This window comes from Loxodonta africana, chromosome 11 (assembly GCF_030014295.1).
Source record: "Loxodonta africana isolate mLoxAfr1 chromosome 11, mLoxAfr1.hap2, whole genome shotgun sequence".
Classification (NCBI taxonomy): domain Eukaryota; kingdom Metazoa; phylum Chordata; class Mammalia; order Proboscidea; family Elephantidae; genus Loxodonta; species Loxodonta africana.
The window spans coordinates 238694-263048 of record NC_087352.1 but is presented as its reverse complement, the minus strand read 5'-3'; the positions used below and the strand labels follow the sequence as shown (position 1 = coordinate 263048).

At 41.9% G+C, this 24355-nt stretch overlaps 1 protein-coding gene across 3 annotated transcripts in view; it reads right to left on the bottom strand.

Moving 5' to 3' along the window:
• Positions 1-11424, bottom strand: part of LOC100660062 (zinc finger protein 420) — a 41119-nt gene extending 29695 nt beyond the window's left edge. Inside the window, exon 1 of one of the 3 annotated variants that reach the window (XM_064293228.1) lies at positions 11240-11424. The gene's annotated coding sequence lies outside the window, so the exon portion shown is untranslated. Of the gene's footprint in view, positions 1-9715; positions 10341-11239 lie in introns of those variants that run through there. The other 2 variants (XM_064293227.1, XM_064293226.1) reach the window with 2 other exon arrangements.
• Between the last annotated feature and the right edge of the window lie 12931 nt (positions 11425-24355).

Below are 24355 nucleotides of genomic sequence, written 5' to 3'. Positions count from 1 at the left end.
ATCCTCAGTGAAATACTAATGAACAGAATCCAACAGCATAATAAAAGGGCCACACAGCAGGACCAAGTAGGATTTATCCTAGGAACGCAGAGGTGGTTCAACATTAGAAAATCAATCAATATAATATACCACTAGGATGGCTAAGATTAAGAAAAAACCAAAAACAGAAAATAACAAATGTTGGCAAGAATGTGGAGAAACTGGAACCCACATCCACTGCTGGTGGGAATGCAAAATGGTACAGCTGTTGTGGAAAACAGTCTGACGGTTCCTCAAAAACCTAAAAATAGAACTACCATATAACCCGGCAATTCCACTTCTAGGTATAAACTCAAAAGACTTGAAGCAGAGACTCAAACAGAGTCTTGTACACCAATGTTCACTGCAGTACTATTCACAATAGTTAAAAGGTGCAAACAACCTAAATCCCCATCAACAGATAAGGGGATACTATTCATCAAGTAGAAGAAGTGAAGTCTTGATATATGCTACAATATGGATGGAGCTGGAAGACATTACGGTGAGTGAAATAAGTCAATCACAAAAGGAGAAATATTGTATAACCTCGTTTATATAAAAAGACAAGAAAAGGCAAATGTGTAGAGAACAAAGTTTATTAGTGGTTACCAGGGACAGGATGGAGGGGGAAAAGAAGAATTATTGCTTACAGAATACTGACTTTCAGTTTATGGTGACAGAAAAACCGTGTTAAGGATAGGATCGCATAGCTAAATTAATGTAATTGCTGCCAATGAGACGTATACCTGTAAAAAGTTGTATTGTCAAAAGTTGTGTGACAGATACATTTACAACAACAACAAAAGAGTAGCTGATGAGGCTGTTTATGTACAACCAAACATCTCATGGGACTTGGTTCCTTGGTTTGGAGCTTTAGGGTCATGGTTTCCTGGGGCATCCCAGTCAAGTGGCTTAATATTGTGTTTAATGCATCTGTTCTACCTCCTAGTTCATTGTGTAGTGCCTGGGGTCTTCCAAGATTGCAAGTGGGCATTCAAGGTACAACAATTGGTATCTATTTGCCTGGAGCAACAGAGGAAAAAGGAGCCTCAGGAATAAGAGGAGGGTATGGAATGTGTGGCTAACTGCCTTCATGAACAAGTGCCTCCTTTACCATGAGATCAGAAAAAAAAAGAATTGGATAATGCCCAGCTACCATTACTGAGCCTTTGGATCAAAGATTCTATAGAAGAATCCTGATCAAAAGGATAAAACTATAGAACAGAATTGCAAATTCTCATGGAATTCAGACTTTCTGGAGTCATGAAGGCTGGATGAACCCCTGAAACTACTGTCCTGACATAATCTTTAAACCTTAAACCAAAACTATTCCCTGAAGTCTTCTTAAAACCAAACAGTGTCTAAACTAGTAAGAATGTCTGCCTTGAACACTGTGCTCTTTTAAGCTCTTTCTATATGGGATCGAGTTGACAAAAACAATTCTATAAATAGGAACCTTAGGGGGCAATGAGTTTATGTTAATGGGGGAGGACCAATTTGGAAGGGGGGCAGTGAGAATGTTTGTACAACTTGAAGAATGTAATCAATTATAAACGTAGAAATTGTTGAATTCATGTATGCTCTGCTGTGCATTTTCTCAACAATAACAAAAATATACACATACATATATACATATACACATATGTATGTATACATACATATGTATACATACATATGCATATACATATGCTATGGCTGCTAACCAAAGGGTCCGCAGTTCGAATCCGCCAGGCGCTCCATGGAAACTCTGTGGGGCAGTTCTACTCTGTCCTATAGGGTTGCCGCTATGAGTCGGAATCAACTCGGCAGCACTGGGTTTGGTTTTTTTATATATACATAAAGCAGTGTTGCCATCAGTCCTGTGACTTTTTTTAAAATGGTTAAAAAGTCTTAGTAAATTTCTGAATAAAACATGTTGTTGTCATTGTTAGGTGCCGTCGAGTTGGTTCCGACTCATAGTGACCCTGTGCACAACAGAACGAAACACTGCCTGGTCCTGAGCCATCCTTACAATCTTTGCTGTGCTTGAGCTCACTGTTGCAGCCACTGTGCCAATCCACCTCGTTGAGGGTCTTCCTCTTTTCCACTGACCCTGTACTCTGCCAAGCATGATGTCCTTCTCCACGGACTGATCCCTCCTGACAACATGTCCAAAGTATGTAAGATGCAGTCTCGCCATTTTTGTCTCTAAGAAGCATTCTGGCTGTACTTCTTCCAAGACAGATTTGTTCTTTCTTTTGGCAGTCCATGGTATATTCAATATTCTTCACCAACACCACAATTCAAAGGCATCAACTCTTCTTTGGTCTTCCTTATTCATTGTCCAGCTTTCACATGCATATGATGTGACTGAAAATACCATGGCTTGGGTCAGGCACACCTTAGCCTTCAAGGTGACATTTTTGCTCTTTAACACTTTAAAGAGGTCCTTTGCACCAGATTTACCCAGTGCAGTGCGTCTTTTGGTTTCTTGGCTGCTGCTTCCACGGCTGTTGATTGTAGATCTAAGTCAAATGAAATCCTTGACAACTTCAATCTTTTCTCCGTTTATCATGATGTTGCTCACTGGTCCAGTTGTGAGGATTTTTGTTTTCTTTATGTCGAGGTGCAATCCAAACTGAAGGCTGTGGTCTTTGATCTTCATTAGTGAGTGCTTCAAGTCCTCTTCACTTTCCGCAAGCAAGGTTGTGTCATCTGCATAACGCAGGTTGTGAATGAGTCTTCCTCCAATTCTGATGCCCCGTTCTTCCTCATATAGTCCAGCTTCTCGTATTATTTGTTCAGTGTACAGATTAAATAGGTATGGTGAAAGAATACAACCCTACCTCACACCTTTCCTGACTTTAAGCCAATCAGTATCCCCTTGTTCTGTCCAAACAACTGCCTCTTGATCTATGTAAAGGTTCCCCATGAGCACAATTAAGTGTTCTGGAATTGCCATTCTTCACAATGTTATCCATAGTTTGTTATGATCCACAGAGTCGAATGCCTTTGCATAGTCAGTAAAACACAGGTAAACATCCTTCTGGTATTCTCTGCTTTCAGCCAGGATCCATCTGACATCAGCAGTGATATCCCTGGTTCCACGTCCTGTTCTGAAACCAGCCTGAATTTCTGGCAGTTCCCTGTCGATATACTGCTGCAGCTGTTTTTGAGTGACCCGGCAATCTACTTCTGAAAAGCATTAGCCAGTGAAAACCTTATGAATAGCAGGGGAACACTGAATAAAACAGAGTACAGTCTTTTCTCAATCAAACCACAGGTACGTTTGTGGAAGACACAGCTAACAGTAAAACCATGCAATGAATAGTACAATAGATAAATTTAGTAATTTGAAAAAAATCGTGCAAAAATGCTTTTTTATGAGAGCTTCTACAGTCAGAGGTTCTACACTGTTTTTCAGCTATGTTCCTCATTTTGTAGACCAGAGAACAAGTCATTTTTGTGCACTGATGGACACCTAGATCAGCAGTTGGCAAACTAGCGCCCACCAAATATTTCTGTAAATAAAGTTTTACTGGAATGCATCTACGCTCATTCATTTACGTGCTGCCTGTGGCTGCTTTCATGCTATAATGGCAGAGCTGAACAGCTGTGACAGAGACGATATGGTTCACAAAGCATAAACTATTTACTGTCGATGCCTTTCTAGAAAAAGTTAGCTGACATCTGATGTAGATCCACGGCCTCAATCTTTCAAAATCCAGGAGCCCCCTTTCTTAACCCAGTCATTTGGGCATTCAAAAGTACTCAGATATATTTCCAAAACCTCTCCTAGGGAGAGTCACTGCTCTCATGAGAATCATTGATATAGGTGCTTGATATATATATTTAATTATAAATTCCATTTCTTCCAGATGTGGAAAGCTACAACATCCTTACAAGCAAAAATAATTCATCACTATGAGTCGGAACCAACTCGATGGCACGTAACAACAGCAATAGTTATAAAACAAAATTAATTCAAAATGAAAAGAAATACCTAAGAACCAAAAGAAAAAGGAAACACACATATCTGCGTATGAGGCTGGCAGCTTAAATACAGAAATGAAGCAATTATTTCAAGAGACTTTCAAATAGAGTAATTTGGCATGGAGAGGCACTGATGGTTCAGCAGTGGCTATAATTTCTGGCCAGTACACCTCATATGCAGCCACCACCCATCTCTCAGCGGTAGATTGTGTGCTGCTATGATGCTGAACAAGTTTCAGCAGAGATTCCAGACTAAGAGGGGAGGGGGAAGAAAGAACTGGTGATCTTATTCCAAAAATCACCCAATGAAAACTCCGTGGATCACAACGTCCTGATCCGTAGCCAATCATGGGGATGGTGAAGTGCTTCATTCTGTTGTGCGTGGGGCTGCCATGGGTCAGGGGCCAACCCGATGATGGCAACTAAGAACAATTTGACAAGAGATACCTAGTGTGATATAATCTGAAACTATTACAAATATTATATACATACTAATGAGAATAAAGCAAGTAGGTAATTATTTTAATATAAGGAATAAAGATTTTCACAGAAAAAAGACAATACAAATATAAAATCAAAGACATTAAGAAAAAGTCTATAATCTTTCGATTCAGTTGTAAATATCGGTATAAATTCAGGATTTATTTTTCTCCTTCAAAAAAAAATAGTACTTAACCTGCTCTGTAAAGGCATATAAGCAATGAAAACCAGGAGTAACAAGAAGTCCTACAACTGTGACTACGGCTTCTCCAATGCACTTCCCACTGAAGGGGACCAGCTCCATGGAGAAGTGGCTGATTTCATATTTAAGAAAGAAAATGTGTAAGATGAGCCTAGAACATCTTGTTACACCAGAGTCAGGAATCCACCAATACTACTGGGATCACAACAGGACTCAAAAGCTAAAGTGGAAGAAGTGAAGAGGTTCCCCACGGCCACAGATGAGACAATCCAAGTATTAATAAAACCAGTAACTGCTATGGAATGAAACATATCAAATATGTTTAAATCCATGAGTTCATAGTGATAATTTCAAAAGAAAAAAAAAAAACAGGGTATGTGTTCGAAGATGCTCGAAAATGAAAGAAAAATCAAGCTTTTATCCTGCTTTTTTTGCATAAGCTATACTTCAGGGTCACTATGAGTCAGAATCAACTCGATGGCAACAGGTTTTTCTGGTTATACTTCAGGGTAATCAAGACATTGATGAGAGGTTGACTCCTTTTGTAGAAGCATACCAGTTAATAAACGCAGAAGAGATGAGAGAATTAGAATAGTATTTGGTAGCCCCCAATAAAATAATAAAATAGGCGCTCCTAGGGTGTTTTTAATAAAATAAAGGATTCAGGTAAAGATGATCAACAGGTGTTACCAAACCAAACCAAATCCACTGCCGCCAAGTCAATTCCGAGTCAGTGACTCTACAGGACAGAGTAGAACTGCCCCATAGGTTTCTGAGGCTTTAAATCTTTAGGGAAGCAGACTGCCACATCTTTTGCCCATCAATGGGTGCTAGTACCACATAAAAAGAAGCAACCAAACATTATGTCCTTTACAGAAATACAAACCACTATGTAGGAAGGATTAGTGCAAAACAAACAAGCAAGTAAAAAAAGAAAATCTGGAACCTGAACCAGCCTCCAGAATTAAATGGTTGAGCATTCGGCTGCTAACAGAAAGGCTGGCAGTTTGAGTTTACCCAGAAGCACCTTGGAAGAAAGGCGTGGTGAACTACTGCTGAAAAATCAGCCATTGAAAACCCTATGGTGCAAAGTCCTTCTCTGACACACATGGGGTCACCAGAGTAGGAGTCAACTCCGAGCAACTGTTTTTTTGTTTGTTTGTTTTACAAGAAACACAGGAAGAGAGGAGCCTGTTAAATGATACCACAGGTATGCAATCAACAAAATTCAGAATGTGAATAACTCTACAAAAAATTCTGTTTCTATAACAAATAAACTAAAAGAAAAGAAAAAGGGTGAGTGGAAAACCTGTAGATTAAAGACAGATTTAAGAAACATTGCCCGAATGTCAAGTCAATTCCAGTCCCACTCATAGTGACCCTATGGACAGAGTAGAGCTGCCCCATAGGGTTTCCAAGGAGTGGCTAGTGGATTCCAGCTACCTATCATCACTCTCTTAAAATAAACGGATAGTCTTTGGATGTTGATTATAACAAATCCTAAAAAAATATTTATGGACAATGGAGGCAATTTGAACACTGACTGGCTATTTCATGTTACTAAGAGAGTACTGAGTTTTTTGTCTGTTTGTTTTTTCCTTAGTAGTGATGACATTGTGGTTATATTTTCTTTTTTTTTAACAGAAAGTTCTTATGTTTTAGGGATACACATTAGAATACTTATGGGTGAAGTTGTTTATCTGGGATTTACTTCAAAATAATACAGAGTGCTACCTTTTAATTAAGAATGGATAGACCAAAAAAGGCATACATAAACACACACATACAAATACATAAACGTATGTATCATTTAAAAGGAAAATACAAGAATAAACCAGGAAGAAATACGTAGTTTTCTATAGAAGGAAGGAAGAAATGGGGCAGAGGAGATAGGAATTTATGCTCAACTTCTCTGAATGCACCTTGTTGTGTAGTTTTGATTTTGGAACCGTGTAAATGTTTTATGTAATTTTAGAACAAAATTAAATCAAACCAGGGGAAAAAGCAATCCCTAAAAGTGGAAAGCACAGTGAAACAAATGGGCCTGAGTCTGAAGTTGGTGGCTTAACTGCATGAGAGGTGTTATTTTGGACAACTATGTTGTTGTTGTTAGCTGCCATCGAGTCTACTTGGACTCCTGCGGTCCTGGGTCATCCTCACAACTGCCAGCATGTTGAGTCCATCGTTGCGGATATCATGCCAACCCATCTCACTAAGGGTCTCCCACACCCTCATTGGCCCTTTCACCAAACATGATGTCATCCTCCAGTGATTGATCCCTCCTGATAATGAGCCCAAAGCATATGAGTTGGACAATGTTCTGTTGTGATCTATAAGGTTTTCATTGGCTAATTTTCAGATGTAGATCCCCAGGCCTTTTTCTTCTAAGTCTCTGTTAGTCTAGAAGCTCCACTGATACCTGTCCACTATGGGTGACCTTGCTGTATTTGAAATGCTGATGGCATAGCTTCCTGCATCACAGCAACATGCAAGCCACTACAGTACAACTATCTGACGGATGAGTGGTAGTGATTTAAAACATAGTAATTTGATTATAGATCCCGAGTGAATTATATCTTGTTGATCAAAAGAACCTCAAGAAATAATGACTATTTTCTTTTTCCATATGGTTAATAAATAGATTGGTATTGTTGTCTCAAAACTCCTTTTCTTTCTCTCAGTTAATCAAAAAGAAGGCAGAAAAGGAAAGATGAACAAAGGACGGATGTGGCATATATAAAACAAATAGCAAAATGATGGATTTGAAACAAATCACATCAACAATCACACTAAATATAAATGGTCTAAATACTCAATTAAAATACAGGGACTGTCAAATTGGATAAAAACACAACATTCAACTATATGCTGCCTACAAGAAATACACTTTAAATATCAGAACACAAATAGGTTAAAAATAAAGGGACAGAAAAAGATATACCATGCTAACATTAATAAAAGTAAGCTGAAGTGGTTACATAAAATATTAGTCATAGTAGATGTGCAAAGGAAACACTATAACCAGGAATATAAAAGATCATTTCATAATAATAAAAGGATCACTTCACCATGAGGGCACATAATCTAAAACATTTATGCACCTGATAATGGAGCTTCAAAATAAATGAAGCAGAAGGTGATAGAAACTGCAAGAAGAAATAGATAAATCCACAATTATAGTTGGAGATTTCAATACCCTCTCTTAATAATCAATAAGACAAGTAGATAGAAAATTAGTAAGGACACAGAAATCTTAAACAACACTATCAAGGTTGCATCCTTTCACCATACTTATTCAATATGTATGCTGAGCAAATAATCTGAGAAACTGGACTATATAAAGAAGAATGTGGTATCAGGATTAATGGAAGATTCTTTAACAGCCTTTGATATGCAGATGACACAACCCTGTTTTGCTGAAAGGGAAGAGGACTTGAAGCACTTACTGATGAAGATCAAAGACCACAGTCTTCAGTATGGATTACATCTCAACACAAAGAAAACAAAAATCCTCATGACTGGACCAATAAGCAACATCATGATAAACAAGAGAAAAGACTGACATTGTCAAGGATTTCATCTTAGTTGGATCCACAATTAATGCCCATGGAAGTAAAAAACCAACCAAACCTGCTGCCGTTGAGTCGGTTCCGACTCATAGTGATCCTAGACCCATGGAAGTAGCAGTCAGAAAAGCAAATGATGTATATTGCATTAGGCAAATCTGCTGCAAAAGACCTCTTTAAAGTGTTAAAAAGCAAAGATGTCACTTTGAGGACTAAAGTGTACCTGATCCAAGCTATGGCGTTTTCAATCACCTCCTATGCATGTGAAAGCTAGATAATGAATAAGAAGACCAAAGAAGAATTGATGTCTTTGAGTTATGGTGTTGGCAAAGAATATGACTACACCATGGGCTGCTAGAAGAATGAACAGGTCTGTTTTGGAAGAAATACAGCCAGAATGCTCCTTGGAAGTGAGGATGATGACAATTTGGACATGCTATGAGGAGGGACCAGTCCCTGGAGAGGGACATCATGCTTGGTAGAGTGTCAGCACAAAAGAGGAAGACCCTCAACAAGATGGACTGACAAAGTGGCTGCAACAATGGCCTCAAACATAGCAACAATTATGAGGATGGCACAGGACCAGGCAGTGTTTCTGTCTTATGTGGGGTTGCTATAATTCGGAACCATCTTGATGGCACTTAACTACAACAACCTCTTGACCTAGTTGATATCTATGGAACGGTCCACCCAACAAGAGCAAAATGCATATTCATTTCAAATATACACATAATTTACTAAGAGCACATTCTGAGCCATAAAACAAATCCGAATAAATTTAAAAGGATTCGATTCATACAGGTATATTCTCTGAATACAATGAAATTAAATTAAAAATTAATAACAAAGAGATCTCTGGAAGATCCCCAAAATAACACACATTAACACCAGTCAAAAAAAGAAATCAAAAGGCAAATTAGGAAAGATTTTGAACTGAAGTCAGAATAAGTGAAATAAGACTAAAAGCCGAGCCGCTGCCTTCAAGTTGATTCCGACTCATGGCAACCGTATAGGACAGAGTAGAACTGCCCTATAGAGTTTCCAAGGAGCGCCTGGTGGATTTGAACTGCTGACCTTTTGATTAGCAGCCGTGGCACTTAACCACTATGCCACCAGGATTTCCTGCAACAAGACTAGCGAATGATAATTTTTGAAGCTGGGCATATGAAGATTTACATTTGAAATTCCAATAAAAAGCTAAAAAACAGAATGCTGTCAAGTCAGAAACAGCAGAATAGAACTCTCTTTTTTAAAGCCATGAATCTCAAATCCATTCTCCCTCAACTCAACTGCTATGTGAAAGGATACGTCACAATTAACTGTGTGTTTTTCTTGCTCCCAGTCTACAAAAATAAAATTTCCTTGCCTCTGTCTCATTTGGGAAAGCTTAGGTGGGAAATTTCAAAAGCAAAGCAAAGATTCCAGTGTCCTGAAAAGCAAAGGCATTTTAGAGAACAAAGAGGAAACACGTATTCACCTTGGACTTTGCTTTTGAATGTGCAACAGCCGTTCTTTCTTCCTCTGGGCTCTACTATCAGAGAAAGAAAATGAAATCATAAGATACTAGGCCTTTCTTGGCACATACCCTAAATTAGAACCCATCTTCTTTCTCCACGCCCACAACCTATGCCTCATTTAACAAAGAGGAAAATCAGAAGGCACAGTCCTGTACCTTCTGTATCAGAAAGAAAAGGCCAAGGTCACAGCTGTCTTAGGCTACTCTATTTCTGAATGCAAGCTGTCCACTGGAGACAGAGCCCTGAAGCGGAGTGGTTCTGAAGTGTGTGGCTGGCCCTACAGCACTCCCTCCAGAAGTAGTCCCACTCCTGGGACTACATTTTTGGGGACTACATTACATTTCCAACGGCCTGTCTTCAAGATGCTATCAATCCTAAAATTCTCATCTGAAGACAAGGTCTGTGTCTTGGAAATAACTCCTATTCTTCATTCAGGGGCTCAAATTGCTGACTTTTTTCCTTCTAGCCATTTTCTGCATCCAAGCCCCTAATTTTTTTTTTTTAAGCCCCTAAAGGCTATAAGGTGAGAGAGCAGGAGGAAACATTAGAGAAACTACGGCTACAGACACAGGGTGAATTCAGGATGGATACAAAAATGAAGCAACACAAGCCATTGGTAAACAGGTAGGGGGGATGGTGGGGGAGGGAATGGGGAGGGTTAGCCACCGTGGTCAAAACAGGAAGAATTCAAGTCCTCAGAGGAGCACGTAGCCATATGGGATCCAGAGACAGGGCAGCCCCAGAATGAGCTCTAAAAATACCAAATGGAAACTCTACCTCTGTACCCTAAGGTCACAGAATATAACAGGTTATATAAATGACCACAAAAAGTCACACACAATCGCATTTCCACAGTCACAGAGTCAGAGTCACAATCGCGAGTTAATGCTATATTGTCAGACCATCCCGTCATACTCAGGATATACACAGTCACACCAGTACTTCCAAGCCCCTGTCGGGGACACGTACGGCCACGAACGCCCTTTCACGGCGGTACTTCTACTCACTTCACAGAGTCACAAGGAAACTCCAGTCATGAAAACCACACACACGATCCCACAGTCACACAAAAACCCCAGCCATCTCATGGCACGCACAGAAAAACCAGCTAGGTACCGGCTCAAGGAAACAGTTACCAACACCCTGTCACAGCAGCACACACCTCAAAGTCACAGCAAAGCCCCAATCACACACACGACACCAGTCACACATATAACCTCGAGTGACACCAGCACTGCTTCACACCTCACAAACAAACCCCAGCCAAACAAACACGCGGTTCACAGGTCACAAACACCCTGTAACAGTCTCGCCCTCTCAGAGTCACGAGCACAGCACGCCGACACAAACGCTCGCACAGAAACCCACCGTCGCACGCGCCCCGTCGCCCCGCAGTCAGGGGGACCCGGCAGGCTAGCCCGCACCCGCAACCCCAGGCGTCCTTCCTCCGCGCATCCCCGCCCCGGCGCTCCAGGCACCCTCACCTCAACAGACGCTGCCGTTCAGGCTCCAGCAGCCGGCGCCCGGCATCCCCGCCCGACCCCGGGTCCGCGGGTCCGCGGGGGGCCGAGCCAAGCCGCTGCACACACGCGGCCCTCTCCACACGCGAGGTCCCCAAATCTCGCGAACAAACGGAAATGCAGCCGCGCTCCTGGTGCGGCGGCGCCGGGAAAAGGAACCCAACGCCTGGAAGGCCGTGGCGGACGCCGAGATGCTGGGATGCCGGCTCACTCACGCCCGCTCGGCCCGGCCCCTCCGCCGGCGGCTAGAGCCCTCGGGCCCCGGGCACCGCGCCCCGCGGACTTCTGGGAGGCCGGCCGCCGCTCAGTGCGCAGGCGTCGGGCGCCGGCGGTTCGGGCGGCGGGAGCGAGGCGGCGGCTGGTGAGTCGTCTCCGGCTCTCGCCGGGATCAGCGGGCGAGAGGCCCACCGGCTGGGAAGGCGTGGGAGGGGGGCGGGGTGAGGGACCACGCAGGATGGTGTCGGGGGGCTGGGAGTCTCAGCGCCCGGGCGTGTGCCCGTCTTTCTGTCTGTGTGTGTTCCTTCATGCTGTCGGGTGTAAGGTCACTTGTGTGGCGGAGTAAGGGGCCCCGCTGTTGTGGTTGGTTTGTGAAGGATCCTTGGCCCTATGTATATCTGGTTTTGCGTCCATAATTGAGTGTGCCTGCGTGACCCTGTGGTGATCTGTGCTTTTCCTGTGGCTGTATTTCTGGGTGTCGTGGGCGTTCCGACCCGTAAATGAGCCCGTGTTGCAGGACCGTGTGTGACTGTGGAAAAAGACGGTTAAGTTCTTTCTTCCTTGAACATTAATTTGATGATCTGGAGGGGGAGGGAAAGGTAGTGAAAAGAATTTAGACATGATTTTTGTGTTGGATCAAATGTATGTGTTATGGATAAGAATGCAAAAAAAAATTTTTTTTTTAAGTAAGACAATTTCAAAGCCAGTTCTAATTGCTTTTTCCTCTACTACAGTCCCTCAGAAGTAGGCATCCATTCTCTTCTCCTGTTACGGGGATGTTCGGGTAGGGTTGAGAGGCTGTGGATTACATAGATTTATAGGTGGAGAAAGGAGCCCTAGTGGCACAATGGCTAAGCGCCAGGCTGCTAACCAAAAGGTGGATTAGAAGCCACCAGTGCTCTGCTCAGCCGGGGAAAAGACCTGTCGATCCGTTCCCATAAAGATCACGGCCTAGGAAACCCTATGAGGCAGTTCTACTCTGTCATATAGGGCTGCCGTGAATCAGAATCCGCTGACGGCACACAACATGGGTGGAGAAGAAACGGTGCGTTATAGCAGAGTCCAGCGTTCCCTAAATTCTAGGTCTGACACTTGACCTCATTTTTTGTTGAGCAAACCTCAGCTCACAGAGAAAGGAACTTAAGGCTGGATTGCCCGGGATTGTCTTCACTTCCTTCAAGGCCGTGTGGCGTTTTATTTATTTATTTTAATATTCAGAAACTTGTGAACTTGCAGCACACAGGAGCTAGAGTTGTAATTTCATGAATCTTCCAAGAGAAAAAAGAAATAGTAAAACTTACTCTGACTTTCAGGACTATATACCAAGTAATTTTATCTCATCCCAGTAACGTGACTGAAGTAGCAACTTTGGTGACCAGGATCTTGAGTGAATGAAGCTGTGTACATGATTGGGTATTAAAAAAAAAAAAAAAAAAAAAACTCTTTGCCATCCAGTCCGTTTGGACTCTTAGTGACCGCATAGGACAGAGTAGAAATGCCCCATAGGGTTTCCACGGAGCAGCTGGTGGATTCAGATTCAAACTGCCGACCTTTGGGTTAGCAGCAGAGCTCTTAAGGACTGTATCACCAGGGTTCCATGACTGGGTGTGACTGTATGAAACAAAGATTGTCAAGTTTCACTGACTTAGGATGAGCCAAGTGGAGCAAGAATTTTGCTGTTGTTTCTTTTTATCTTATTGTTGTAAAATATATATAACAAAATGCCATTTTAACCATTTTTAAGTGTACAAATCAGTGACTAATTACATTCACCATGTAGTGCAACCATCACCACTGTTTCCAAAAATTTTGCATCACCCCAAACAGAAAGTCAATATTCCTTTGTCATGGATTGAATTGTGTCCCCCCCAAAATATGCGTCAGCTTGGTTAGGCCACGATTCTCAGTATTGTGCGGTTGTCCTCCATTTTGTGATTGATGTAATTTTCCTTTGTGTTGTAAATCCTAATCTCAGCCTGTGGTTAATGATGCAAGATTAGATTATGTTAAAGAGGATTAGGGTGGGATGTAACACCCTTACTCAGGTCATATCCTTGATCGAATGTAAAGGGAGATTGCCTGGGGTGTAGCCTGCATCACCTTTTATTTTACAAGAGATAGAAGGAAAGGGAAGCCAGCAGAGAGTGAGGGACCTCATACCACCAAGAAACAAGAGCCAGGAGAATAATATGCCCTTTGGATTTGTGCTCCCTGTGCTGAGAAGCTCCTTGACCAGGGAAAGACTGATGACAAGGACCTTCATCCAGACCCAAAAGAGAGAGAAAGCCTTCCCTGGAGCTGACGCCCTGAATTGGACTTGTAGCCTCCTAGACTGTGAGAAAATAAAGTTCTCTTTGTTAAAGCCATCCACTTGTGGTATTTCTGTTATAGCAGCACTAGACGACTAAGACACCCTTTAAGCAGTAACTCCCCACCTTATCCTTCTTCTAGCCCCTAGTAACCATGCATAAACTTGTGTCTATTCCTTTGCCTATTCTAGATATTTAGTATAAGTGGGATCATACACTATTTGACCTTTGGTATCTGACTTATTTTACATAACATAACATTTTCAAGGGTCATCCATGTCCTGGCGTGTATCAAAATTCCATTGCTGCTAGCAAGTGGCCATCTAAGATGTATCAATTGGTCTCAACCCACCTGGAACAAGGAAGAATGAAGAACACCAAAGACACAAAATAATTATGAGCCTAAGAGACAAAAAGGACCACATAAACCAGAGACTACATCAGCCTGAGACCAGATGAGCTAGATGATACCTGGCCACAACCGATGACTGCCCTGACAGGGAACTCAACAGAGAAACCCTGAGGGAGCAGGAGAGCAGTGGGATGCAGACCCCAAATTATCATAAAAAGACCAGACTTAATGGTCAGACTGGGACTGGAGGGACCCTGGAGGCCATGTACCCCAGACCTTCTGTTACCCCAGGGCAGGAGCCATTCCCAAAGCCAACTCTTCAGACAGGGATTAGACTGGAATAGGGGATGGAAAATGAGACTGGTGAAGAGCAAGCTTCTCGGATCAAGTCGACACGTGAGACTATGTTGGTATCTCCTGTCTGGAGGGGAGATGAGAGGGCAGAGGTGGCCAGAAGCTATCCGAATGGGCATAAGGAGAGAGAGTGGAGGGAAGTACTGTGCTATCCCATCAGAAGGAGGGCAATTAGGAGTGTATAGCAAGGCGTATATAAATTTTTGTATGAGAGACTGACCTGATTTGTAAACTTTCACTTAAAGCAAGATAAAAATTAATTTAAAAAGAAAACTCCATTGCTCTTTAGCATGTATCAGAACTCCAGTGCTCTTTATGGCTGAATAATATACCATTGTATATATATATCACATTTTGTTTATCTATTCATCTGTTGATGGACGTTTGGATTGTTTCTATGTTTTGTCTATTGTGAATAACCCTGCAATGAACACTGATATACAAGTATCAGTTTGAGTCCCTGCTTTCAATTATTTTGGTATATACCTACGAGTGGAATTGTTGGGTCATATAGTTATTCTATCTGCTGCAAAGGACCTCTTTAAAGTGTTGAAGAGCAAAGATGTCACCTTGAAGACTAAAGTGCGCCTGACCTAAGGCATCGTATTTTCAATCGCATCATATGCATGTGAAAGCTGGACAATGAATAAGGAAGACCAAAGAAGAATTGACGCTTTTGAATTGTGGTGTTGGCGAAGAATATTGAATATACCATGGACTGTCAAAAGAACGAACAAATCTGTCTTAGAAGTACAGCCAGAATGCTCCTTAGAGGCAAGGATGGCTGGACTGCGTCTTACATACTTTGGACATGTTGTCAGGAGGGATCAGTCCCTGGAGAAGGACATCATGCTTGGCAGAGTACAGGGTCAGCAGAAAAGAGGAAGACCCTCAAGGAGGTGGATTGACACAGTGGCTGCAACAGTGAGCTCAAGCATGACAACGATTGTACAGATGGCTCAGGACCAGGCAGTGTTTCGTTCTGTTGTGCATGGGGTTGCTGTGAGTCGGAACCAACTTGACAGCACCTAACAACAACAACAGTGAATGCTGCAAACATTTAACATGCTGAGCTGCTAACCAAAATTTTGGGGGTTCAAGTTCACCTAGAGGCACCTCAGAAGAAAGGCCTGGGAATCTACTTCGGGAAAAATTAGCCGTTGAAAACCCTGTGGAACACAGTTCTACTCTGACGCACATGGAGTCTCCATGGGTTGGTGTCAGCTCAGTGGCAATTGACTTAATGGGTGTAAAATGATATCTCATTGTGGTTTTGATTTGTAGAGTGGGTTTTATTTTTTAAAGATGACATGCTGATTTGAAGTTGGACAGCATACAGTGATGTCAAGTCACATCTGTTTGAGTCTGGGTTATCTCCTTTGGCTTTTAAACAGTTGCGATGAGTGCTTGCAAGAAAAAGTAGACTATTGTTTAAAAGTAAGAAACAGGAATTGTTAACCTGTGCAGTGTGATAGATCACTTGTACATGACCTTTCTTGCCATGTTCCTGTAACTCACACCAAGTGATTGGGTGGGGCTGTGCAAATAAGGTGCTTATGTAGCCTACCAAGGGGATTGGACACCTTGGTAATAATGCAAATAAGGTGCATGGCACCCTTGTGGGAGTGGGAGCATGCAAATAAGGTGTATGGAGCCCTAACAAGGGAGTTGGTCAGTTTTGCCATCCTGCTAGGCTTAAAATGAGCCATCCCAGAGGCAGACAGGGACCTCATTACCAAGAAGAAAAGACGGGGGCAGAGTGAATCCTTTGGATCTGGGGTCCCTGTACTGAGAACCTCTTAGACTCAGGAGAGAGAGAGAGCTGTAACCCCAAAGATGGCAAGAAGCACTGGCAGAGAAACTGTGGCAGCAGAACCAGGAGACTGGTGCTAGGTGGTATGGTGGGCTTCCTGGCACACGGAGCAAGGTGGTTACAGTGGGTGTGTACTAGAAGTGAAATGGATCTTTTGATCCTGCGTTGAGAACCTCCTAGACCCAGGAGACAGAGAGAGAGAGAGCTGTAACACTGGAGACAGTGAGAAGCAGTGGCAGAGAAACGGTGGCAGCAGAGACACCCGACTCCGCCAGTGAGCCTTGGCCTGAAGGTGCTCAGCTCTAGCTTCGTGGGTCAGCAAACCGAGCTCCACCAAGTGCCCAGGGGCACCCTACTCCACCAGCAAGCCTCCTGACCAAAGGTACTCAGGTTTCTTGCTCCATGGGTGGGAAGCCCATGGTGCCGTCTCCTGCCAGTCTCTCCTGCAGCCATTTTTCTGCCACCATGTCTCACCATCTTCAGTGTTACAGCTCTGTCTCTGTCTCAGTCTCCTTGTTCCAGGACCTTCTCAGTGCAGGAATCCCGGGTCCAAAGGACGTGCTCTACTGCTAGCTCTTCTTCCTTGATTGTGGTGAGATCCACTCCTTCCACCTCTGGGATGACTCATTTTAAGCCTAGCAGAATGGCAAAACTGACCAATCCCATCGTTAAAATTCCATATGCCTTATTTGCATAGTCCTATCCACTATTTGGTGGGAGTTACAAAACCTGTGGCTCCCACCCAGTAAGTTAGAAAGGCCATATTAAGTAATTCATTGCACTGTACATGGAGTTGATTCTGACTCACAGCAACCCTGTTTGTTACAGAGTAGAACTGCTCCATAGGGTTTTCTTGGCTGTAATCTTGAAGCAGATTGCCAGGTCTTTCTTTCACAGTGATGCTGGATAGATTTGAACTATCAACTTTAAGGTTAGTAGTTGAGTGCAAACCGTTTGCACCACCAAGAACCTTGTTATGATTAAGCTCAGCTTAAATATATTTGGGAACAATAGTATAGGTGGTAGTGCGTTCTTCCCATTGTAGCATATCAAGAAGCACATAATTTCAGTTTGATCCGTTATTAGTGATAACAAAATTTGATCACTTTGGTTCAAGTAATGTGTACTCCTGTGATATTTCTGTGGTAAAAGATACGTTTCTTATAGTTAAGAAATAATCTGATGGGGATACTTTAAGAACATTTTACATACAGTTTTTTACTTAATGGTTTTAATATCCATTGCCAATCATTTCCTAAATCAGTTATTAAATTAGGGGCTGCAAAATTGTGATTTAAAAAATTTTTAAAGCCTCTAGTACACCAACATTGTCATCTTTGTCTATTTTTCATAGAAACATTTAATGAGATATATACACAGTGTATTGTAGTTTCCAACTGCTACTGAGGTGTTGTCTGTTTTCCCCTTTAATCCTATCAGTATTTGCTTTATACACTTAAATGTTCTGATGTTGGGCGCATGTATATTTGTGATTGTTCAGTCTTCTTGATGTCTTGACCTTTCATCACTATGTAATATCCATGTTTATCTCTTCTAACAGATTTTGTCTTAAAGTCTACTTCGTCTGATATTAGGATTGGTACCCCAGTTCTCTTTTGGTTCTTATTTGCATGGGATATTTTTTCTGTCCTTTCACTTTTAACCTGTTTGTGTCCTTAGGTATAAAATGTATCTCTTGAAAACAGCGTATAGGTGGATAATGTTCTTTATCCATTCTATTACTCTCTGCCTTTTGATGGGGTCATTTAGTCCATTTACATTCACTATAAATACATAGGAAACCCTGCTGGCATAGTGGTTAAGTGCTACGGATGCTAACCAAAGGGTCGGCAGTTCGAATCCGCTAGGCGCTCCTTGGAAACTTTATGGGACAGTTCTACTCTGTCCTGTAGGGTCGCTATGAGTCGGAATCGACTCGACGACACTGGGTTTGGTTTAATAAATGCATATAAGAAAGGACTTACATGTGTCGTTTTTTAATTCATTTTTGTATTCCTTAAGACTTCTTTGTCTTCTTCCTTTATTACTGCCAGCTTTAGTGTTTTGTTGTTTATTGAAGTGAGCCATTTTGGTTCCCTTCTTCTTTCCTATTGTTTATGTTTTGTAGATATTTTATCAGTGGTTAACATTAAAATTACACTCAACATCTTACATTTGTAACATCCTACCCAAAAAAAACCCATTACTGTCTAGTCAATTCCGATTCATTGCAACCCTATAGGACAGAGTAGAACTGCCCCATATGGTTTCGAAGGAGTACCTGGTGGATTTGAACTGCAGACCTTTTGGTTAGCAGCCAAGCTCTTAACCACTATGCCACCAGGGTTTCCTGTAACAGTCTAGGGCAAGTTAATACCAACTTAACTTCAGTAACATACAGAAACTTTATACCTATACCATTTCTTCCTTTCCCCATTTTGTTGTTGCTATCACTGATTGCATCTGTATATTTTATGTGCCCTGTAACATAATTTTATTCTTGCTTTTTTATACACTTGTCGTTAAATAGCATGACGGACAAAACAATTAGGATTTTCAAGCATGAATACTTTATTACTAGTCCTTATGGTTGCCCTGAAAACCCTGGTGGCATAGTGGTTAAGAGCTACAGCTGCTAACCAAAAGGTTGGCACTTTGAATCCACCAGGCGCTCCCTGGAAACTCCATGGGGCAGTTCTACTCTCTCCTGTAGGGTCGCTATGAGTCGTAATCAACTCGGTGGCAGTGGGTTTGGTTTTGGTTTTGTACTTTTACTACAGATCTTTTTGTGTATGACTTTGAATTACTTTCTAGTGTCTTTCCCATCTGCAGGACTCCCATTAGCATTTTTCGTATGGCCGGTCTGGTGGATATAAACTCTCTCAGGTTCTGTTTGTCTGGGAATGTTTTAATTTCACCCTCATTCTTAAAGAAATGTTTCACTGGGTGTAATATTCTTGGTCGACAGGTTTTTTTTCTTTCAGCATTTTAAATATATCATTCTATTGCCTTCTGGCCTCCAGTGTTTCTGAGAAGAAATCGGCATTTATTCCTACTGGGGATCCTTTACTTGTGACTATTCACTTCTCTGTTGCTGGTTTCAGGATTCTCTGTCTTCACTGTGTGAGAGCCTGATTATGATGTACCTCAGTGTAGATTTCTTTGGGTTTATCCTGTTTGGAGTTCTTTGAGCTTCTTGGATTTGTGGATTCATCTCTTTCATTGTATTTGGGAAATTTGCTGTCATTATTTCTTGAAATACTCTTTATGCCCTTTCTGTATTTCATCTTCTGGAATTCCCATGATACATATATCAGGTCTCTTGATGTTATCCCACAGTTACATTAAACTGTGCTCAGTAGTCTTGTGCCTCCATTCTTGGTGCTCATCAGGCTTCCTCATTTCGACTAATTTATCCTCTAATTTGCTGAGTCTTTCTTCTGTCTGATTAAATCTGTTGTTAAATCCTTCCATTGTGTTTCTCAGTTCAGTTATTGTCTATCATTTGCCATATTTGTTTGGTTTCTTTTTAGAGTGTCTGTTTCTTCATTTAAATCCTCATTTTGTTAATTCATTGTTTTCTTATTACTTTTAGACCTTTGTCTATTTTTTTTTTTTCCTTAGTTCTTTGATTATGGTTAACATCTTTGTGTTATATTCTTCTATTCTATTCATTATTTGGGCTTTGCAATCTTCATTTGGCTGGACCATCATCTCTCTTTTTGGTGTGTGTCTTTTGATTTTTTGTTGTTGTTGCAGCATTGGAATTTTACAGAGTGTTTACTCTCTCAGTTCTCCCCAGTATTTGGTGTTTTTGCCTGTACTACTTTCTACAAGAAACTCTTGGCAGGTAGAGCCTTGGCCTCTGCTTACCACTTCCTCTCCCTCTCTGTGATAGCTCCTTCTCCCTTCCTGATTTAATCAGGATTCATGAGTTCCAGATGTTAGTTTTCAACTTTCAGTGTCTCTAAAACACTCCAGAGAACAGACAGTGATCAATTTGTCCACCAAAGGCGAGATATCACACATTAATCAATCTGTCCAATAGTGGCCACAGTTGTCTGTCTCTGATTATTACTCCCTCCCCTCCTCTGTTTCTGCAATCACATTTTTAGTCTCCAGCAGTGCTGGGTGTTACCCTCTGGTTTTCCCTGAGGCTTCCTTCTCTACTGTGTGGGGGCCACTTGTACCTCAGCTGATATTCAGGGAAAGAACAGGCTGACTTTCCTCCTGTGGTGGATGAGGGAGAAGCCTCCACTTAAGTGACTCACTTCCTAGCTCCACTATAGGGTATAGTCTGTAGAAGTTCATATCAATCCATTAGCTGACAGTTACCAGGTAGAAAAGGGACTGGCATGCTCTGAATGGTCTGCCCAGCGAGGTCTGCCTTGTTGCTATCAGAGCCCCCCAATTAATATGTTGGCCATGTCTGTATGCTCCAATCAAGGTCTGCTTCCTAGCATACAGAAGCCTCAGTCAGCAGTCCTCAGCATCAGCTGGAGGTGGGGGGCAGACAGATGAGAAGTGACCCTGACGAAGATCTGTTCCATTGATTTCAGAGGCCTGAACTATGGAGTACAAAAGCAGGCAGGCACACAGAGTGCTGGCTATGAGAACAGGCTCCACTGCAAGGGGCCTTCTATAGTAATTTGTACCAGCCTGGCAGCGGACAGTCACTGGGTGGCAGGGGGAGCTATCACAATCTGAACAGACTCCAGGGAGGTCTGCATTGTTGCCATCAGACCCCCCAGACCCCATAGTATGTTGCCTGTGAGTGCAAACTTCACTCAAGGCACCTGCTTCCTAGCATACTACAGCCTCAGCCAGTAGTCCTCAGTCTGTCCCCTGGGTCTAGGAGGTTCTCAGCGCAGAGACACTGGCTCCAAATGATGCACTCCACTCCAGGCTTTTCTTCTTGATAGTAGTGAGGTCTCCACTCAGCCTTTGTGGGATGGCTGCTTATATAGGCAAGTGGCTCAATCCTACTGGGCAGATTTTATGCATGCTATTTGCATAGTAACTGACCAATCCCCTCACCGGACTTAACTGGCCAATCCCCTAGCAAGTGGCTCCATTTATTTGCATAATAACTGACATTTTTTGCTGGCAAGGACTCCTTGAAGCCCAGGGGAAAAAATCTCCCAAGCTGTTTTCTTTTTCTCTCTTTTTCACAGAACCAAGGCAAAAGGCCGTATTAAAGAAGCCCGCGCAGTAGGCATACATATGTATTGTTGTTAGGCGACATTGAGTCAGTTCTGACTCGTAGCAATCTTGTGTACAACAGAACAAAACACTGCCTGGTCCTGCTCCATCCACACAGTAATTGCTAAGTTTGAGCCCACTGTTGTAGCCACTGTGTCATCCATCTCATTAAGAGTCTTCCTCTTTGTTGCAGACACACTATTTTACCAGGTCCTTCTTCCTACTCTGTCTCAGACTGGAATCTCAACTGAAACCTGTCCACCAAGGGTGACCCTGATAGTATTTGAAATCATGGTGGCAAAGCTTCCAGTATCATGGCAACAGGCAAACCACCACAGAATGACAGACTGACAGACAGTGGTAGCTAGGAAGAAGGACCTGGCTGTCTACTTCTGAAAAAAATGACCAGTGAAAACCTTAGGAATAGCAGCGGAACACTGTCTGATATAGTGCCGGAAGACGGGCCCCTCAGGTTGGAAGGCACTCAAAATATGACCAAGGAAGAGCTGCCTTCTCAAAGTAGGGTCAGCCTTAATGATGTGGTGGAGTCAACCTTTCAGGACCTTCATTTGCTGATGTGGCACAACTCAAAATGAGAAGAAACAGATGCAAACATCCATCAGTAATAGGAATGTGGAATTACAATGTATGAGTCTAGAAAAACTGGAAGTCATCACAAATGAAATGGAATGCATAAACATCAATATCCTAGGCATTAGTGAGCTGAAATGGACTAGTATTGGCCATTTTGAATCAGCCAATCACATGGTCTACTATACTGGGAATGTCAAATCGAAGAGGAATGGTGTTACATTCATTGTCAAAAAGAACATTTCAAGATCTATCCTGAAGTGCAGTGCTGTCAGTGATAGGATAATATTCATACGCCTATAAGAAAGACCAGTTAGTATGATTATTATTCAAATTTATGCACCAGCCACCAAAGATGAAGAAATTGAAGATTTTTACCAACTTCTGCAGTCTGAAATTGATCGAACATGCAATCGAGATGCATTGATAATTACTGGCAATTGGAATGCCAAAATTGCAAACAAAGAAGGATTGGTAGTTTGAAAATATGGCCTTGGTGATAGACATGACACCAGAGATCGCATGATAGAATTTTTCAAGACTAACGACTTTGTTGCAAGTACCTTTTTTCAACAACGTAAACAGCAACTATACACCCAGACCTCACCAGATGGAATACACAGGAATCAAATCAACTACATCTGTGGAAAGAGACGATGGACAAGCTCACTATCATCAGTGAGAAAAAAGGCGAGGGGCCAACTGCAGAATAGTCTATCAGTTACTTATATGCAAGTTCGAGTTGAAATTGAAAAAAAATTACAAGTTGATGAAAGCCAGAGTAGGACCTTGAGTATATCCCACCTGAATTTAGACACCATCTCGAGAACAGAGTTGACCCATTGAACATTAATGACTGAAGACTAGACGAGTTGTGGAATGACATCAAGGACATCATACATGAAGAAAGGAAGAGGTCATTAAAAACACAGGAAAGGAAAGACCAAAATGAATGTCAGAGGAGACTCTGAAAGTTGCTTTTGAATGTAGAGCAGCTAAAGCGAAAGGAAGAAATTATGAAGTAAAAAACCTGAACAGAAGATTTCAGAGGGCGGCTTGAGAAGACAAAGTAAAGTATTATAATGACAAGTGCAGAGACCTGGAGTTGGAAAACCAAAAGGGAAGAACACGCTCAGCATTTCTCAAGCTGAAAAAATTGAATAAAATTTCAAGCCTCGAGTGGCAATATTGAAGAATTCTACGGGGAAAATATTAAACGACGTAGGAAACATCAAAAGAAGTTGGAAGGAATACAGAGTCACTGTACCAAAACGAACTGGTCAGTGTTCAACCATTTCAGGAGGTAGCATATGATCAAGAACTGATGGTACTAAAGGAAGAAGTCCAAGCTGCACTGAAGCCATTGGCGAGAAACATTTCTCCAGGAATTGACAGAACACCATTTGAGGTTTTTCAACAAATGGATGCAGCACTGGAAGCATCACTCATCTATGTCAAGAAATTTGGAAGACAGCTACCTGGCCAACTGACTGGAAGAGGTCCATATTTACCCATTCCAAAGAGAGGCAATCCGACAGAATGCGGAAATTATGGAACAATATCATAAATATCACACACAAGTAAAATTTTCCTGAAGATCATTCAAAAGTGGTTGCAGCAGTACATTAACAGGGAACTGCCAGAAATTCAAGCCAAATTAAGAAGAGGATGTGGAACCAGGGATATCATTGCTGATGTCAGATGGATCATGGTTGAAAGCAGAGAATACCAGAAAGATGTTTACCTTTGCTTTATTGATTATGCAAAAGCATTTGACTGGATCATAACAAATTATGGATAACATTGCAAAGAACGGGAATCCCAGAACACTTTAATCTTATTGTGCATAAGGAATTTAGACTAAGGCAGTCATTCAAACAAGGAAATACTGTGTGGTTTAAAATCAGGAAAAGTGTGTCAGTGTTGTATCCTTTCACCATACTTATTCAATCTGTATGCCAAGCAAATAATCCGAGAAGCTGGACTATATTAAGAAGAACATGGCATCAGGGTTGGAGGAAGGCTCATTAACAACCTGTGATATGCAGATGACACAACCTTACTTGCTGAAAGTGAAGAGGACTTGAAGCACTTACTGATGAAGATCAAAGACCACAGCCTTCAGTGTGGGTTACACCTCAACAGAAAGAAAACAAAAATTCTCACAACTGGACCAATAAGCAACATCATGATAAGTGGAGAACATACTGAAGTTGCAAAGATCTCATTTTACATGGATCCAC